Here is a 12,897-nt window from a genome sequence, read left to right as displayed (position 1 = left end):
TACAGAGTGGCTATTTACTGGCGTAAGGTGGGAAAGCAAGAACCAGGTTCGAAAGATCAGTGGAGTACCAATCGACACGAAATGCCAATTTAAAAATTGGAGGATTAATATCGGTCAAGGTGACTGGAACACAAGTGATAAGAGCTGCAGGCTACACCAGTTCTTTCCCGCTGTAAGTGAGAGACTAAAATTCAAACATGTCGATCCCAGCCACAGTATTGCCAACTTCTTAACAGGACAAGGCCCTTATCAAACGCACTTAACCGCGTGAGTCTGAGGCAGACACCAACATGGACATGTGGGGAAGAAGGCTCTCCAGAACACATCATATTTTTCTGCGGTCAACATACCAACGTCAAACACACATTACGTTTAAACCTCAACAATATTCAAGATACCATACACGCAATGCTCATAGACGAAGACCATTGGACCATGTTAAACACACTCACTGACGTTGTATCCAAAGCGACCTATAGAGAGTATGTCTGAGCCAGACAATGAGCCAATACGCAAAGACGGTAGGAATCCACAGAGTGGAAAACAGCTATGATACCGACATGGAATGAGGTGATGATATTGATCCCGACACAACCATAAATAAAATGAAGAAATTCTCTAAATAAACAACACTGTATCCAAGAAGAAAAAGAACATACTGACAACATATTGTAAAGACAATTGTTAGAGGTTAATGTTTAGTTATTTGGGAGTCTAGAGTAGATGTTAGATTTAGATGAAGAGCTGTAATTGGCAGTTGGTGGCTTAATGGACAATTCCACTCACTGTCATACACATTTGGTGAAGGAACATTCTTCCAGTATCATCTTTCCTCTTCTGATGCATTCTCCTTAAAAATATGGTTATGGTTTATATTTCGATTTTCATAAATGTTATTTAGCTTTTATTTATCCATCTTAAATGCAAGAATCTTGTTTATTTTAGAAAAAAATTCCGAATTTATAATATTTCTTAAAGTTTTGATATGTCATAACCTCTTCTATGTCTCCATAAACTCGTATTTTCTATTCATAAATAATTAATTTTAAGATTTTCTTTTCTTAATTCCATTTAAGTCTATAAGTATTTAAAGCTGCAATATTATTAATCATTATTAAAAATAAGAAATAACAAATAAGTTTCACATTCTGTACATATACGATATTCTATTGTGAAAGTACGACCTGTCTTAGTAACAAGGCGACAGGTCACTTGTAAATGGCAGCAAATAAACAAATAAATTAATGTTCATTGGGGTCTGGAATTTCATTGACTGGTATAGAATTGTCCTCAGTGATGAGTCCCGCTTCGAATTGAACCCCAATCCCTCATAGCGCTAATGCCTCTTCCTAAAATCCATGCACCACAACTGAGACTGCGAGCTCTCAGCCAGAAGCACACGATTTTACTTTCTGCCTTGCATCAAATCTAACGAAAATTCAAATGAAAGTTGCGGGAAAGTATCGGAAAGTGTTTCAGAATTTGCTATGGAGTACCTTATGCCACCTCAGTGCTGAGTGGAACTAGCGTGAAAACAGGTTGTAGAGTACAATGCTGTTGTTTGTATCTGTAGTAATTACTAACACCTCTTTTATTTCGTGGGCAGCCGGTGTGGCTGAGCGGTTCTAGGCACTACAGACTGGAACCACGCGACCGCTACAGTCGAGGTTCGAATCCCGCCTCGGGCATGGATATGTGTGCTGTCCTTAGGTTAGTTAGGTTTAATTAGTTCTAAGTTCTAGGGGACTGATGACCTCAGATGTTAAGTCCCATAGTGCTCAGAGCCATTTTACTTCGTGAATTGTGCAAGGTACTGAAACAAAGATTTTTACAAATGATAGTGGAGAGTGGGGGCGCAGTTTTGTTGTTTGGATAATACTCGTAACTCATGTATCAGTCAAGATATTGAAGTAGTGTACATAATTTTGAAATGGAACGGTATATTTCTAACGCCACTGAAAGCTGTTGAAAAGATGAATACAGCAACAGAGTAGTCGTTAATGTTGCCATTGAAACGTAAGACCAAAATATCCAGGATATGTGCTAAAACTGAAACGGACGACGGTCTGAGACAGCTATTGCTCTGTAAACACCTCCAAGTGGCATTTTTTGCTATGCTATTCTTTCATTATATACTGCTAAGATAAAATGTATTTCCTTTTGGCCCTATTTATATGACGTAGATACAGGGTCAGCTACAGTTGCTGTATATGGAACTATACGCTGTAGCCTAACAGATGCGACATAGAGAAACTATTTTAAATTATGTACTTCATCATGTGTAAGTCAACAGTTTTTGTGGAAACAAGTAAAAAGTCAAAAGGATTGATACAACGACGAGCGTGGACCGATAGTAGTTGCCCAGTGTTTTTATTACCCCTCTCCACAATATATCATCCAAAACAAAAGTCTGATATTTGACCCTATCCCACTTAATCATAATTGTGGACCGGATGTGCTAATTGCTAGATGGGCAGTTGTCCTATTGGATACAGAACGAAAACAATACAATGATTTATGACCTTCTCCCTCTCCTTCACCCTCACTCCTAAGTAATCATAACTGGACCCCGAGGTGCCAAGATGGCGGTCTAAGATGGCGAACTAGCCCACTGTGCTCCCCTATGAGTGATTACATCACAAGCCAAGGGAAGTGTGATGATCCCCAACTCCTAATTAATAATAATTGCGTCCTATTGGAGTGGATATACAAACGAAAATAATATGGGCCCCAGTTAATCATAACTGTGCCCTGAGAGAATTCTGGAACTTGTGATGTTAGGTGACATATGTTGGAAATACGGACGTTCTCCTGTCATTTGATGCTGATACAAGAGCTGACATTGGTATGCACAGCGGAATTAGTAAATCTAACAATAATGGTCTCGCTGCGCCGTCAAGTGTTATTTGGAGCATTTTATAAACATTTCTGTCTCGCCTGGCCTCCTTATTTGGCCTTCTGTGTTCCGGGACACATATGGTAGTCCAATCCAGGGGAATGGGAGAACACGGCCGCATGTGCGGCAATTTTGTGTGTACCCACAGCTCTGAGTCACTCCGGCCAGGATGGGGGGACAGTTCCATAGTGGGCCTTGTAGAGAGGACACCCAGTGGACATGACTGCTGGTCACGCATCCATCTTGCATAAGGAACACCAGCAAGTCAGTCTATCTCATATACTTGTGCCTTTGTCTGCTTCAAACCCTGGCCATCCTCTACCAACACGAGAGTAACACTGAACACAACATCTTCCAAATAGCCCACAGCCAGAAGTCACACGGATTATCGGGTGATCGAGACAGCCAGGTTGTAGGGAAATGGCAGCTGATAATTCTAGCATTTCCGAAATGGCGCCTAAGCAGCTGCTTAACTGGATTTGCCACGTGCCGAGGTGCACTATCTTGCATAAAAATGATCCCATCCACACATTCACGCTGGTGGAGAGCTAGAATGACGTGGTTGCGTAAAAGACACTCAAAGCGTCTCCCAGTGACGGTACAGGTAGCAGGACCAGAAGCACCTGCCTCTTCGAAAAAATATGTCCCTATGATAAAAGATGCCGTAAACCGGCACCACACAGTGACCTTTTCAGGATGAAGCGTTACTGGTTGATTTGCGTGTGGAATTTCCGTTGCCCATATTCGACATTCTTTGTATTGGCGTATCCTGTCAGATGGAAGTGGTCTTTGTCTGTCCACAAAATCTTCCACGGCCAATCATTTTCCACTTCCATGCGCATAAGAAATTCTAGAGGAAAGGTCTATCTTGCTGGCAGGTCAACAGGAAGCAACTCGTGCGCATCGATAATTTTGGATGGATAGCAAAGAAGGAAGTTTCGTAGGATTTTACACACCGTGATCAGGGTATGTCCAATGTTCGGGCAATTCTCTGTGCACTAAACGTTTGCACACCACCACTCATCTCCTCCTGCATTGCTGTGGCCACTGCTTCCACTGACGTCGAATCAATTTGTTTCCTCCCTCTACCAGGTTGCTCACCAAAAGAATCCGTCTTTTCGAATTTACGGATCATTTTCTCCAGACCCCCCCCCCCCCCCATGAACCATGGACCTTGGAGCGCCCCCCATGAACCATGGACATTGCCGTTGGTGGGGAGGCTTGCGTGCCTCAGCGATACAGATAGCCGTACCGTAGGTGCAACCACAACGGAGGGGTATCTGTTGAGAGGCCAGACAAACGTGTGGTTCCTGAAGAGGGGCTGCAGCCTTTTCAGTAGTTGCAAGGGCAACAGTCTGGATGATTGACTGATCTGGCCTTGTAACAATAACCAAAACGGCCTTGCTGTGCTGGTACTGCGAACGGCTGAAAGCAAGGGGAAACTACAGCCGTAATTTTTCCCGAGGGCATGCAGCTTTACTGTATGATTCAATGATGATGGCGTCCTCTTGGGTAAAATATTCCGGAGGTAAAATAGTCCCCCATTCTAATCTCTGGGCGGGGACTACTCAAGAGGATGTCGTTATCAGGAGAAAGAAAACTGGCGTTCTACGGATCGGAGCGTGGAATGTCAGATCCCTTAATCGCGCAGGTAGGTTAGAAAATTTAAAAAGGGAAATGGATAGGTTAAAGTTAGATATAGTGGGAATTAGTGAAGTTCGGTGGCAGGAGGAACAAGACTTCTGGTCAGGTGACAACAGGGTTATAAACACAAAATCAAATAGGGGTAATGCAGGAGTAGGTTTAATAATGAATAGGAAAATAGGAATGCTGGTAAGCTACTACAAACAGCATAGTGAACGCATTATTGTGGCCAAGATGGACACGAAGCCCATGCCTACTACAGTAGTACAAGTTTATATGCCAACTAGCTCTGCAGATGACGAACAAATTGAAGAAATGTATGATGAAATAAAAGAAATTATTCAGATAGTGAAGGGTGGCGAAAATTTAATAGTCATGGGTGACTGGAATTCGGTAGTAGGAAAAGGGAGAGAAGGAAATTTAGTAGGTGAATGTGGATTGGGGCTATGAAATGAAAGAGAGCCGTCTGGTAGAATTTTGCACAGAGCATAACTTAATCATAGCTAACACTTGGTTCAAGAATCATAAAAGTAGGTTGTATACATGGAAGAATCCTGAATATACTAAAAGGTATCAGATAGATTATATAATGGCAAGACAGAGATTTAGGAACCAGGTTTTAAATTGTAAGACATTTCCAGGAGCAGATGTGGACTCTGACCACAATCTATTGGTTATGATCTGTAGATTAAAACTGAAGAAACTGCAAAAAGGTGGGAATTTAAGGAGATGGGACCTGGATAAACTGACTAAACCAGAGGTTGTACAGAGTTTCAGGGAGAGCACAAGGGAACAATTGACAAGAATGGGGGAAAGAAATACGGTAGAAGAAGAATGGGTAGCTCTGAGGGATGAAGTAGTGAAGGCAGCAGAGGATCAAACAGGTAAAAAGACGAGGGCTAGTAGAAATCCTTGGGTAACAGAAGAAATATTGAATTTAATTGATGAAAGGAGAAAATATAATATGCAGTAAATGAAGCAGGCAAAAAGGAATACAAAGTCTCAAAAATGAGATCGACAAGAAGTGCAAAATTGCTAAGCAGGGATGGCTAGAGGACAAATGTAAGGATGTAGAGGCTTATATTACGAGGGGAAAGATAGATGCTGCCTACAGGAAAACTAAAGAGACCTTTGGAGAGAAGAGAACCACTTGCATGAACATCAAGAGCTCAGATGGAAACCCAGTTCTAAGCAGAGAAGGGAAAGCAGAAAGGTGGAAGGAGTATATAGAGGGTCTATACAAGGGCGATGTACTTGAGGACAATATTATGGAAATGGAAGAGGATGTAGATGAAGATGAAATGGGAGATACTATACTGCGTGAAGAGTTTGACAGAGCACTGAAAGACCTGAGTCGAAACAAGGCCCCGGGAGTAGGCAACATTCCGTTAGAACTACTGACGGCCTTGGGAGAGCCAGTCCTGACAAAACTCTACCATCTGGTGAGCAAGATGTATCACACCGGCGAAATACCCTCAGACTTAAAGAAGAATATAATAATTCCAATACCGAAGAGAGCAGATGTTGACAGATGTGAAAGTTACCGAACTATCAGTTTAATAAGTCACAGCTGTAAAATACTAACACGAATTCTTTACAGACGAATGGAAAAACTGATAGAAGCCGACCTCGAGGAAGATCAGTTTGGATTCCGTATAAATAATGGAACACGTGAGGCAATGCTGACCTTACGACTTATCTTAGAAGAAAGATTGAGGAAAGGCAAACCTACGTTTCTAGCATTTGTAGACTTAGAGAAAGCTTTTCACAATGTTGACTGGAATACTCTCTTTCAAATTCTAAAGGTGACAGGGATAAAATACAGGGAGAGAAAGACTATTTACAATTTGTACAGAAACCAGATAGCAGTTATAACAGTCGAGGGGCATGAAAGGGAAGCAGCGGTAGTTAAGGGAGTGAGACAGAGTTGTAGCCTCTCCCCGATGTTATTCAATCTGTATATTGAGCAAGCAGTAAAGGAAACAAAAGAAAATTCGGAGTAGGTATTAAAATCCACGGAGAAGAAATAAAAACTTTGAGGTTCGCCGATGACATTGTAATTCTGTCAGAAACAGCAAAGGACTTGGAAGAGCAGTTGAACGGAATGGATAGTGTCTTGAAAGGAGGATATAAGATGAGCATCAAAAAAAGCAAAACGAAGATAATGGAATGTAGTCGAATGAAGTCGGGAGATGCTGAGGGAATTAGATTAGGAAATGAGACACTTAGAGTAGTAAAGGAGTTTTGCTATTTGGGGAGCAAAATAACTGATGATGGTCGGAGTAGAGAGGATATAAAATGTAGATTGGCAATGGAAAGGAAAGCGTTTCTGAAGAAGAGAAATTTCTTAACATCGAGTATAGATTTAAGTGTCAGGAAGTCATTTTTGAAAGTATTTGTATGGAGTGTAGCCATGTATGGAAGTGAAACATGGACGATAAACAGTTTGGAGAAGACGAGAATAGAAGCTTTTGAAATGTGGTGCCACAGAAGAATGCTAAAGATTAGATGGATAGATCACATAACTAATGAGGAAGTATTGAATAGGATTGGTGAGAAGAGAAGTTTCTGGCACAACTTGACTAGAAGAAGGGATCGGTTGGTAGGACATGTTCTGATGCATCAAGGGATCACCAATTTAGTATTGGAGGGCAGCGTGGAGGGTAAAAATCGTAGAGGGAGACCAAGAGATGAATACTCTCTTTGAAATTCTGAAGGTGGCAGGGGATGTAGGTTGCGGTAGGTACTGGGGGTACTGGGAGATGAAGAAGCTTGCACGGGATAGAGTAGCATGGAGAGCTGCATCAAACCAGTCTCGGGACTGGAGACCACAACAACAACAACAACATTCTCCAGACCCATGGCCGTCATCGGACTAAACGGCCTTCTTTCAAACCGATCAGTTTCCGGAAGTTCTGCAGAGCGACGTCTGCACAGTCATCAGTCTTGTAATACATCTTTACAAGCAGAGCACGATTCTGCATTGAGACAGTCATGGCGAACGTCGCAGACGCGAAAGAAGGAAAAGCCATGCACGCAACTAGTTTATACCAACTTCAAGGCGTCATGCGCATGACAGGTGTTTTCATGTATATACTCTGACCATACAACACCATCTGGTGATCAATTTTCACATTATTTTTTTCTTCTGCCATACGTTTTCCCCTTCTCCGATAATATTCCGTTGGCATTTAACGTCATTCTGACCAGTGGTCTTATTTCTACAGCGTTGTGAAAGTTTAACTTTAATTGTAATCACCCAGTTGTATAAGTCCTCAAATCCTTAATTTTTTTGAGTACTTCTATGTATGACTTCTTTTCTTTGCTATTCAAGGTAAATGTTGGTATGTTGTATTCCCCAATCACATCCAGATTTTTCCATACAGTATTTTTAAAGTAATTTGTAAGGCTTGCCTGTGCTTCTGCAATGGCTTGTTCACTTTCGAATTGCAGTTTGTACTCCCCTCTTCAAGCCAGTTGTTTTCGCCAGACTTTTTTGACTTTGATCTTTCCAATTCCCAGTTTCCTTTTTCGTAAGCACAATACAATAATTACACTTAAATGAGTAATTTTTTAAATAGGGGATGGTGTAAGTGGGTACAATATGTTGGTTCATTTTCTTAAAATGTGTGCAAGAACATTATATGTGGAAACCATTTCTAATTTGACAATATCTGTACTTAATGATATTGTGGAAAACAACGTCCTGGATTGGGAAAAATATGTTTTTACAGTTTTAATATAACACTGTTTGCCTGTATCAAGTTTGTTGAATTCTGTCTTAACAATTTCCACATAGTTTACATGTAAATAATTAAAATTATAGACAGAAAGAACACAGTTTGTAATCTTTTCTCGGTCTTGGTTGTCTGGAAGGATCACATGTACATCAGTCAACTTTTGAGTAACTTTTCTTCCCCAGAACAAAAAATTGAGGAATATCGTTAAACACAACACAGCAACTTTTCTTTAAGCTACCTAATAATTTGTACCATGTAGAAACAATTGGCACAGAGTTCAGCATAGGATATTGTAAATACTGTTTTTTGACATTTCATACATTTCAGCAGTCTTCCACAGGATCAAACACACCATCGATTCCATAGCTTTAAGTCATTGCTTCCGGTCTGCTAATACCATGTTCTTTAGTCAGGGAAGATGTAAAATTTTCCTTTAGGTGGATATCAGGACACTAAAAATTGATAAGGTGGTTAACAAAATCTTTGTTCCCTTCTGGACTTGTGAATTGACATTTAAAGTTGTTATATATCTTTGTAAAACAGTTGGAACTTGTCCATGTTAAACTATTGCAACTTTCTGTTCATTGGTTGCAATCACATTGCAATTTTGTTGATAGTCTTATTGCAGAAAGAAGATGTGCTTTGATGTTAAGTAGTCACACATTTCCATTTTGTTAGAAATTTCAGCAAAATCTTGCATTATATCCAGGTCTACAAAGAAATAGTCATCTAAAATAGGCATCTATATAAAGCTGCTGCAATATACCAGGTGGCTCACCCAGTGGTACTGTCCATTAACAAATAGCCACCTACGTGAAGCTGCTGCAATATCCCAGATGGCTCACCCATTAATACAGTCATTTTAATGTTGGCCAATTCTACTTTATATTTATTGTATAGCCCCTGGATTTTTGTGTTTCCTTATGGTTTCCATCTGTTCCATGCCAATTTTTTCCAGTATGTCCCTTGCAGCTACATGGTCATTCCCATATAGGAGAAATGGTATTTCCCTTGAAACCAAGTCTCACAGCAGCAAGCCTTGACAATTTTACTGTACAGAGAATTGTCAAATACAGTACAAATTGTCTTCCTTAACATTACAGATTTGACTTTCTCTAATTCTGCAGTCCACTTGATCACAGATTTTAAACATTGTTATGTTGTCACAAAAGGGTTCCATAATGGATGGAAGTACATTTAAATTTTTCTTGCTAAGGAGTTTGCCATTTTCAGTGTGTTTAGTATATAATTGTAATTAAAAAGAGTGTCCAATTTCTATGATAATAACCACATATCAAAGAATTCACTGGTTTGTGTCATTTTCTTTCCTAACAGCTGAGGCAAGTTTAGCACTTTGGAGCGAGACATCTTTAAACTTTCTGCCACCACAGAATATTGATCAGGTATGGTTATCAAGGGTATTATACATTGTAAAGATCCAAGACAGTGAAACTTCGAATCAAATGGCCATAATGCTACTTCTGGTTATACCACATAATTTTATAAATCTGGTGTGTGCTATTCATTAATTCTACACAGTTAAAAAATCGTTAGGTAGTGTATGTGCACGTAAAATGTGTGGAAACAAAATAATTTTTAAAAACATTCAATTATTTTTAATATGAACTTCAATACACGTACAACTAGGGTACAGAGTCACAATGTGCACACAAAATGTATGCAGATTGCTTAGTGTAATACACAATTATGATTACAGACCTTTGACTGCAAACAAAAATGTTCAGTCCTCTCTCTTCAAAATAAAATGTCTGTATAATTTACCAAAATATGTAAGATTTTGTGTAAAAAAGCAAGTGACACTACTGTCATAACTTAACTGTTGTACAGCAGTAAACAAAAGAGGCATGGCTTACATAATGGCACTACTCAAGAAACTAACAGATTAACAGCATTTGTCAATGCGTTTAGTACCATACATTAAACATACATTAAGAAACCCAAAATTATCAGTTTTATTTTTCATAAAATGGAGAATCTATCTTACAGCTTGAAGTAAACTTCTCAGCAAGAATAGTTCAACATTTTTACCAAAGTAAACAATATTATTCTCACAGCTAAGTTGTCTGTATTATTTGTCAAGAACTCGTCTTAGTTCTGTTAAAACTAACGTAAAAGTCATTCAGTCATTATAATGACTCCATGATAGGGTAAACATTTTATCTTGCATTACAAAATATTTGCCATCTTTTGCTTACATATGCTATTGCACAGTGGAGAGTACATGACACTTCACCCCATACATCACCATTTTACAGTAAAACTGTAACAAAATATTTTACAAGGTGTCAGCTAATAGATTGCAAATAGTATTCTCGGTTTTAGATAAGCATCGAACAAAATTGTGACACTTTGCACCATACACCATGCACCATGCACCATACACATCAAAATTGTAGGTAAATATTCTGCAATACACATCCAGGTACTTGACATGGCGCTCAGAGACTGTTTGTCGATCATTCCACTTTTAAATAGCATTTGGGAAAAAGGGACACCCAAGTCTTTTCATGCCTCTTTTTTACTCTTTATTCTATTACAATAGTTGTTTTATCCCTATGTAGGATAGAGTCAACAAAATATATCTTTATACAACTCTCAAGTCTTAACGGAAACTGTAGTTGTAGTTATGTGCATGATTAGACCAAATATCACATAACAACTGCATTCCATCACCTTTTTTCACCTGTAGCCTGATAAAAACTATATGAGTCATCATCACGAACCAAGTAGTACTGACGAGGAATTTTATGGTTGATACTGTTTCCATTAGCAAAATAGAGCTGTAAGAAATCTCTTCGCATAGTAAAGCCTTTATAGGGTTCCTGATGTTATCCACTGTAAACAGTAACGATCCTGTAACTCGAAATTGTGGTTATATCTGCCGATTTGCCCGTTTTTATTTTAGTAGCTTAGCGCTCACTGCTTCGCTCATGTAGACTGTATGGTCTGCAGAGATTTTTTTGTTTTTATTTAATCGAATTTTTATGTTGTCTACAAACTGCAACACGTACTAAGGCCATATAAGCATAGCCTTTTCCGAATGTACTTCCCGACCAAAATGCTATTCTGTTAGCTGGAGTCCAAACTTTGTTAATCATGCCTTTTGCGTTCTTGTTGAGATATTTCCATAGAAACTTTCATATCATAACAAATATTTCTTTATACCTAACGGAGAAATGAAATACCAATTTTCATTAATATAGATTTAAATTTTTTTTAATGTAACGAAATATTTTCTTAAAAATTATAAACCCTTACTGCACTCCCTTAGGAGCTGAATGTCCAGAACCAATGAAACAGGTATTTTTTTATTTCCAAACTAGAAGTCAAATACCAGGTGTCATAGATGTAGCTTTAAAAATCTTTTAGTAGTTCTTTGTTAATTATTTAGTTTCAAAAAAACTTTAACCCACTATTTCACCCCCATAGGGGTTAAATTTCCAAAAATGCTGAAACACGTGTTTCGTTATTTCTTATAGAGGAATCAAATACGACTGATGACCTCAGATGTTAAGTCCTATAGTGCTCAGAGCCATTTGAACAATTTGAATCAAATACCAAATTTCGTAGGTCTAGCTTCAAAATTGTCTTAGTAGTGACATTTTTCAAACAAACACTACACGTATTTCACCCCCTTACGGCTGGAATTTCGAAAAATATCTTATTGAAAGACGCCTACAGTATAAGACCACAACTTCTCCACATTTCAAGTTTGTATCCTTAGCTGCTTGGCTGGGCGATGTTGAGTCCATCAGTCGGTCAGGATTTGCCTTTTATACACAGAGATTACGATGTAGAGGGAGCACAAGCGATAATTAGGTAGGTATGACGAAGTAAGTCGACTGTGTTCTTCTCTGAGGAACCATCATATCCGGCAGTTATCCCATACTTCACAGCAATACTTTAAAAGAGGACTGGTAAATGTAGAGTACTTTGTCTCTTTAGCAGACTTGCTGTACTTTCCAACTGTTTTGGGAATAATACACGGTCTTTGGTTCGCCTTCCATGAGACCAGCCAATTGTGTAGAGGATAGTATGATATCTCGTCCAGAAGAGTATGTTCAAATGGTTCAAATGGCTCTGAGCACTATGGGACTCAACTGCTGCGCTCATTAGTCCCCTAGTACTTAGAACTAGTTAAGCCTAACTAACCTAAGGACATCACGAACATCCATGCCCGAGGCAGGATTCGAACCTGCGACCGTAGCGGTCTTGCGGTTCCAGACTGCAGCGCCTTTAACCGCACGGCCACTTCGGCCGGCAGAAGAGTATGTAAAGATGTCATTTATACACGAAACATACAGATTTTGATGTTGCAATCTTTGTATAGACAACGGTATTGTCTGGTAAATATTTCCAGTTCTATTTACTGTAGGCAGTAACAACCCTATAACGACCCGAAGCTTCCAAACTGTGGTCTTTCAGTGTATTTTTCTTTTATACTCAAAGCAGAGATGTTCTGGTCCTTAAGCAGAGATGCTGATATCTTCTATTGACGTTTCTTTTTTTTCCGGCAGCAGTTTACATTCCTTCTTCGTGACGATTGTTATAACCAAATATTCTTGATTTTACTTTTTGATTTCGGCCTTTTGCGTC

The sequence above is a fragment of the Schistocerca americana genome, chromosome 7 (genome assembly GCF_021461395.2).
Source record: "Schistocerca americana isolate TAMUIC-IGC-003095 chromosome 7, iqSchAmer2.1, whole genome shotgun sequence".
NCBI lineage: Eukaryota > Metazoa > Arthropoda > Insecta > Orthoptera > Acrididae > Schistocerca > Schistocerca americana.
This window is presented reverse-complemented; position numbering follows the sequence as displayed.